The 8,229-nt window shown below is 39.1% G+C and overlaps 1 pseudogene; it reads right to left on the reverse strand.

Moving 5' to 3' along the window:
* Window positions 1–1,109: 1,109 nt before the first annotated feature.
* On the reverse strand, window positions 1,110–7,509 carry LOC101325213 (von Hippel-Lindau disease tumor suppressor pseudogene; annotated as a pseudogene).
* Window positions 7,510–8,229: the final 720 nt, after the last annotated feature.

The raw sequence follows: 8,229 nt of genomic DNA on the forward strand, positions 1-8,229 counted from the left end.
TAGAGTCCCATGTTTTGTCACCTCTTGCAGGAGAAAGGAAACTGAAGCTACAAGAATCATGTATAAGAGGGTCACAACAACTTTAAAGCTTTTGATGCTAACGGCTGGTACATTCTAGTTTGCAACTCTGATAAACGATATTAAATAAGAACTGTCAAATACCTACTCCCAGCTAACCTTTACTGTCATTCTTTGAAACTGCAACTCTGGTACTATTTATGTTCCTTCATTGTAGCTGTTGTTTCTCCCAAAGCACAAACCCTAAAAGCCAGCAAAAAACAGCCAACGTAAGTCCCCTTTAAAGGGAAGCATCCCAAATTAGGCCCACCAGCTCCCACGTGTTAAATTCAAGAAATATATGAGCTCCAAATGAAAATTACCAAATACAGCAAGGATAGAACCAACCATGAGAGAGAGAGTTAGCAGAAACAACAAATAATAGACTGATTTGTTCAATTTCAGATATTGAAATTATCAAGTACAGAATGTAAAATAATTATGTTTGCGATATCTCATGAAATAAATGATGAACTTAAAAAACTGATCAAAGAATGAGAAAATATCAAAAATATCTAGGCAGATATAAATAAAACTCTCAGAAATGAAAAAACAAAGTGAAAATTTAAAACTCAGTGGATGGAGCCATGGCCTGGCTAGGACTTAGCTCCCCTTGGCACCAAGAATTCCAGCCTAAAGAGGCCTGCCTGGAAGGCCACGCCTCACTAGTTTTATTTCATGTAGTCACCGAGACTGTACAAATCGCTGGAGATACTCTCTTCATTTGATCAAAACTTGATGTCAGAAAGTGTGTAAATCCACCAAAGGACAAAGAGATATCTGACTATACAGCCCTGAGGAGACAGGCTACATTTTTCATTTTCTTCGCTGAAGCATTAAGTCCCAATTATGTAGAGTGCAGTTTTGTGAATGAATTATACTTGTAAATATAAGGGATTTTCAGAAAGAAAGCTAATAGAGTTATTTACTGGTACAGTAGGTATATGGGTAATTTTGTTGGTAATTCAATTTTTTTTCCTTTACTTAGGACCATTTAATGTATCCAAAAAAGCTTTTTTTTTTAAACTCAAAATAGATAAGATCACAGTCTCTTAAAAGCAATACATTTAATACATTCATAAGATTTCAAATGAGTGCATACATGCTATAGGTTTTCAATCTTCCTTGGACAACACAAAAAACACAGTACTCATATTGCAAGTTTTGACAGGAACATGAAATCTCATTTTGACACAAAGACAGGTTTAAAAAATAATAAAACCAACACTGAACTAATTGAGCACCAGCAGGCTTCCTTAAATCTTCCATCCTATCCCACTTTTGAAATCATATGGCTGCCTTCTATACCAGCATTTCTTCTTCCCTACCTAACAATTCGACAAAAAAATTAGATAAAAAAAAAATTATAGATGTGTCACTGAATGAGTACCACAACAGGCTAAAGAAAAAAAAAAGCCCACTTATTTGTTGAATGTTGAAAGAGGAGAATAAGATTAGGTGGGAAAACTGTAAGGCGTTTGATTCATTCACTTCACTCTGATATCAGAGCACAGGAACTGTGCTCAAAGGAACTAATAAAGATGCCAAGAAAAATCCCAACATTATTTATAAAAGGAAGGCTGCACTCATGTCTATGAAGAGCTTATAATACCATGGAAAAATATTTAAGTTATAAAGTTAAATGAGAAAGTAGAATACAAAGCTTATACTCAGTATGATCTCAACTACGTAAAACCAAGCAAAAAAAAGGCTAAAAGTTCAAAATGTTAAGTTAGTGGTTGTATTTAAGTAGTGTACCTAATTGGATCTTTTCTCTTCTTTATTTTTGTCTCTTCCAACACTTTCTCTACTGGGGAGTTTTGTTTTTTGTGTTTTTTTTAATGATTAGCTACCAAAAAAGGATGCCTGATAGAAGTACTGAATATGAGTTAATGAATTTAAGTCCAGCCTATAGGAAAGGATCTGTACATGTATCAAATTAGAAAACATTCCAGGCTACCCTCTGAATCCACAGTGTGTTAGCAGTAACTTCCGAGAGGCTGGAGGGCTTTGTCCTCTCCTCCAGCCAGGTGCAAAGTGTCACCAGATCCTGCCTGATGAAAACCTGCTGAATCGAACAAAAATGTCATGGATTTACAAAAAGGAACAGAAGTACCCACATTTGGCAAAAACCTATTTATAGTACAGGAGTAGCTCTTTAATACTATGATTAAACAAGGGGATGGCTATTTTCTCCTATCTTCTGTGCAGATAGCAAGTTTCAAAAAAGCTATCATCAATAAGAACTGTGGAAAGCCAATCCTGGCTTAGAAACAGAAATAAAACAGCTCTGCAACAACAGTGGACAGAGAAAAGCCACGATTTAGAAAATTATAAAAATTGCTTTCTATAAAATTGATGCCCTTGAAAACATTCGTTTACTGTATATACTTTAAGGTCCCCACTACCACCCGCCCTCAAAAAACAGGGTGAAAACCTCTAACACTTTCTACCAAAGTAGCCACTGGTATGTTCATTCAGCAAACACTGAGGGAAGGCTCATAACGTGCGAGGTACTGGAGTGTCAAAGGGCAGACGGATATGCCCCTGCCCCAAGGACATCTTGGTCTCTCAGAGCGGGACGCGGGCACATCACCAACCATGATACAGGAATGAAAAGGAGATGCCACTGCTTTCCTACAACTCAAGAATAAGCTACAATTCTCACTGAATTATTTACACAAAAGTCCTTACACAGAAACTTTCCTGACTCACTAGGAGGCAAAAATGCAACTACTTTCCCTTGATAAATACTTCTAGAAGGGACAGGCATTAAATTACATTTTGTGATATTTGCCCTTAAACATCACAGTGCCCAGTAGTGAGGTCAGTTAACTATCTTTTAAGCAATGGAGCATTTTTACTCCAAGAATGAGATACTTTGAAGCCGAGAAAAACTGACCAGCCCTAGATCTAGATCAAGACTTGTCAGGACTGTCAAAAGCCGAGATCCAGGAGTGTAAATTTCAATTAAAATCTTCAGTCTCCTCTGCCATCCACTGATTTTCAATATGCTCCTGGGGCAACCGCTCCAGGTCCTTCCACACATTTGGGTGGTCCTCCAGATCTTCCTAGAGGGATCTCGCGATGTCCAGTCTCCTGTAATCCTCAGGCTTGCCTAGGCTTCGCACAACCTGGAGGCACCACTGTTTCAGGGTGTACACTGGTAGTGTGATGTTTGCAAAAATAGGCTGTCCATCAACATTGCGAGACGGCACAAACAGCTCGGTTTGGTTAACTAGAAGCCCATCAGATGTCCCAGCATCTAGGAAGACCCAAAGATGACCCCGGTAGCTATGGATTCGGCGGCCCGTGCTGGGGGGCAGCGTCAGGTAGGGCTGCACCTCGCCGTCGAAGTTGAGCCACACGGGCAGCACCACGCGCGGGCTGCGGTTGTAGAAGATGACCTGGGACGGCTCGCGCGTGTTCACTGAGCGCACCATCGGCCGCGGCCGCCCTGCCTCCATCTCCTGCCGGGAGCGGGGCTCTTCCGGGTGGGACTCTTCCGGGCCGGACTCCTCCGCGCCGGCCTCCTCCGCGCCGGCCTCGGCCTCTTCCGCGTTCCCCGCCTTCTGGGGCACTACCTCTCGGAGCCTAAAACTCGGTAATTCAATATTTTGTCGGGTGTCAATGTTAACACTAAAGAAAATAAGCGGGCTTCCCTGGTGGCGCAGTGGTTGAGAGTCCGCCTGCCGATGCAGGGGATACGGTTTCGTGCCCCGTTCGGGGAAGATCCCACATGCCGCGGGGCGGCTGGGCCCGTGAGCCATGGCCGCTGAGCCTGCGCGTCCAGAGCCTGTGCTCCGCAATGGGGGAGGCCGCAACGGTGAGAGGCCCGCGTACCGCAAAAAAAAAAAAAGAAAAAAAGAAGATAAGCTATGTCTTTTGATTGGTTGATTAATCTTTATACACAGAATGACTTTCTAGACATATGGCCTCTAAATAAAGGACAAGGTATTTCATTTTTAAATGTAATACCATTAGTTTCTGCTGAGAAAATTTTATAGGCAACTAGTTGAAGTTTACAGAGATAATACCTTCAGTTAACCAAGTATAATAATATAGACAATGTATCAATTATGCTGCAAGAGACTAGGAAACTATGAGATAATCAACTATTTAAAACATTTAACAAAGGCAGAAGAGTTAACAAATTTGAGACTATAGCAAAATTCATTTCAGTTAAATCATTTACACTATATGAAGTTCAACAAATTATGTGGGTTAACTGAAAATAGTTAACTGAAGCTAACATAGCCCAATTCATTAAGTATTATGGTGATAAGGTATCCGAAATCAACCTGTAGATAATTATATGAAAGATTTTTTGTCATTTATCTTAAATAAGACTTTTTAAAGCCTCATATTGAAGTGCTTGTAAGAAAAGCACTTTTTTATGTGAAGGGAGAAGCTGGGAAACATTAAAAGTAAGCACATGACGACTACAGAGCAGGGGACATCCACAGCTATCAGAGCTGCCGCGCCCACTACAAGACAAAGCACCATTTTACCAGCCATGGCTCTGATGAGGCGGTCGCCTTCCTGTCCTCTGTAATCTTAAAATAAGCCTCCAGCAGTTAAGATAACGTGAAGGTGCCTTTGTTCCTTGCAGCTAAATAGGATCCTGTCCAGACTGTTCTTAAAAAATCCAGACCCGCCGTATACAGCATATTAAACCAAATAATTCAAGCAAAAGAAACACCACATAGGGGCTTCCTTGGTGGCGCAGTGGTTGGGAGTCCACCTGCCAACGCAGGGGACACGGGTTCGAGCCCTGGTACGGGAAGATCCCACATGCCGCGGAGCAACAAAGCCCGTGAGCCACAACTACTGAGCCCACGTGCTGCAACTACTGAAACCTGTGCGCCTAGAGTCCGTGCTCTGCAACAAGAGAAGCCACCGTGGTGAGAAGCCCACACACCGCAACAAAGAGTAGCCCCTGCTCGCTGCAACTACAGAAAAGCCCACACGCAGCAAGGAAGACCCAACACAGCCAATAAATAAATAAATAAATTGATTAAAAAAAAAACCACATAAAAGGGGGCTATACAATGTGCAATGAAAATTACTACATAGTTGTTCAAAAGATAAATGAAAATGTGAGAAGTTAAGCACCCACAGAGTCTCCTCAATGCCATTTTAAAAAGCGAGCATTCTTCAAACTGTAATTTAATTCAAGAATCAAGTGTAGGTTGGGAAGGCATTAATTACTGCTTATTTTCCTAGGTTCTTTATCTCAAAGCAAGAGTAATTTTCAGCCCATAGAGTTCATTTTTAAAGATACCTCAATTAAATATATTTTCTCTATATATACATGTGTGAATCTTCTTGTCATAACTGAAATAGGTTATTAGAAGAGGCTATATAGTGTACCTAATTCAACTTGATAAAAACAGACCCTCCTTGTCAATTGAACCATGAGAGCTTTGTCTCCCATCAGTCTGAGGATCTGTGTAAACACAAGCTTTCAATCATTACTCCTTAAGAAAATCACCTCAAAAATCACATTAACCACTAATAATCACTTTCGTTTCCTTGCCATCCAAGTACTTTTTAAAAGCTTACACTTTCCAGCTGTAATTATTTTGAAGTTTGGCATTCATATCTTTGCATTTTTAAAGCAATATGCAGTTCTTAATATTTTTGAAAAGTCAGTAAATGGTTCTGTATTATCTTGAATTTACAGCTGACAAAAGGATTTAGACAAAAAGAGATGAATATCTCAAGGACACACAATGAATCACTGACAGAACTAGGATAGAAATTTTTTACTTTCTAGCTTCTAGGTCAGAAAGTTACAAGTATTCAAACCATTTGGATAAAGTTTTTTAATGCATTTCCCTGTCATATCACTGTTCTGGAAATCCCTGTAGAAGACAAAAATCTTTGCCTAAAAGTTGGTTCAGTATCTCCTCTGGCAGTACAAAATAATTTGCAGACGGTACAACTGTATCTGTTTCAGGTTTTAACAGGCTGTTAAGGAGACTGGGAATGTTCCCTCACATTAAATACATCCACTCACAGTTAGGAAACCTTTGAGGCATTAAGAGAAAGGGGTTATAAACCCAGATGGGATCTTAGATGAGCTTACAACCACATAAACTCATAACAGTACCAGAAAACAAAGACAACACACTATGATTTCTTATAGAGAAGTGCACATTTCCAGGGTAGTTTTCTTCCGAAGAAATAAACTATAATAAATTATTTTATTTTCCAAGTGAAAAATATTCCCCGAATAAGCATCCATACAAGCTCCATTTTCTTCATGGCTACACTTCTTTTATTCATTGTTTGTTTTTTTATAGATACCCCAAGTAAACCTGGTATCTAACACTAAAACTATAATGAGTTTTCTACTCTGAACAATACTTTCATATATTAAGATTTCTGAAAGTAAAGTGGTATGGTTTTAAAATGTAGCTTGTGTTTATGAACACTGCCACACCCCTCTTCTCCCACAAAACATTAATTTCATAAATATTTCATATTAAAATCATGTATTTACAATTGGTGCCATTTTATTATAATCAGTTGACAATACAAATAGCTTACTTTAATAGGTAACCAGTATTTGGACACCATATTTTAATTCTGAAAACCCACTGTTAAACACAAATATGTTCTATTGGAACTCTGCCCAGTAAGCTTCAATTTCACATCTAAAGCAAATCTATCAAGTGCTTCACACCCTATCTTCAAAATATATTCATGAAAAATTTGCTATCAGCTAAAGCACTACATTGTCATATGTAACCATATAGCAAGTCACATCACCTTAATCCAATTTTGTTACTCTTTGTCAATCTTTCTACATTTTCTGCTCTTAAGATCCTGACTGTATTCAACTGTCAACAATTACAAAGATTGATAACCAGTGTAATGGAGGGTCCCTTGCAAATACTGTTAGTAGGAATGTAAATTGGCAGGCTTTTTGGAGTTCAATTTGGCAGTAATTAACAACATTTTATATATACACAGCGTTTAACAAACAAATTTATGTGTAGATTAGGTTTATCCAACAGATATACCAACCTGAGTGAGACAAGATATACACACAAAGATCAATGCAGCATTGTTTGAAATAGTGAAAAATGAAACGAAACTGTGCAGAAGTTAACAGAGCAGGCCTGAGACTGCCGTCCTAAAAAGGCTTTCTTTGCAAGGTTGGTCCTAGGCAAGAGTCTGCTAACTTGGCAGGTAAACAGTTCTCCACACTGATATAAAGCTTTCCCTAAAGACCCACACCTGGGTAAATGAAGGCATCATGGAACTGATGTACTACATAACCCAGACTGCCCCGCACCTGAGGCTCAACTGGTTTCAGATAAACTTTCCTTACTGTTTAAGCCATTCTGAAGTGGGGTTTTACTTCTTGCAGTCAGTCTGGATTTCCATCTCTGTTGGCTTACAAAAAACGACTCTGAAATTATAGGCCAGAGCCCTGTATCTGTACCCCAGATGGATTACTAACTCTGTGAATGTGGACAAGGCACTTACCATCCGGAGGTACAGTTTCTTCAGTGTACAAGTGAAATGATACCTTTTAAAAGTACTGTTGTGAAAAAAATAAGAGGGCAACTCACTGTGTTAGCTGTACAATGTCTGTAAACTTTAATGTTTATACAAATCCTAGCAAATAACCCGGTATACAAGTGGCCAATAATGGATCCCAACGTTAGAATATTTAAACCCCAGAAGCTCTGCCCAATATCCACATCATGAAAACTGCCCTATCTGTTACCAGAAACATCTGAAGTCAAGGAAAACAAGGGAAACAGTCAAGGGAAACAATTTTGTTTCACGGCTAATGTGACAGCACAGATTCTAATAAGCGAAGTTTTGTCTGGGCTAGTGTTAGTATTTTGATTTTAAAAGATTACACACATTTTCACTCACGGGGCATTTGTAGAATTCCTGAATATACCACACTGGAAAACAACATGGAGTTTAATCAATTTTAAGACAGGCTGAGCCAGCCACATGATGTGAGATGGTCTGCTATCAGCAGCAATTCAAACACCATGGCTAAAGCAATCTCCGTTTAAATCTCTCAAATGATAAATTAACAGAGAGGCACAGTCATGAAGCTATTGAATTTTTTTCTTTAAGTACCAACTTTCTGTACCAGACACATTCTGAAATGTACATTACCACTCTTAAAGGTTTTAT

Source organism: Tursiops truncatus, chromosome 2, assembly GCF_011762595.2.
Source record: "Tursiops truncatus isolate mTurTru1 chromosome 2, mTurTru1.mat.Y, whole genome shotgun sequence".
Classification (NCBI taxonomy): domain Eukaryota; kingdom Metazoa; phylum Chordata; class Mammalia; order Artiodactyla; family Delphinidae; genus Tursiops; species Tursiops truncatus.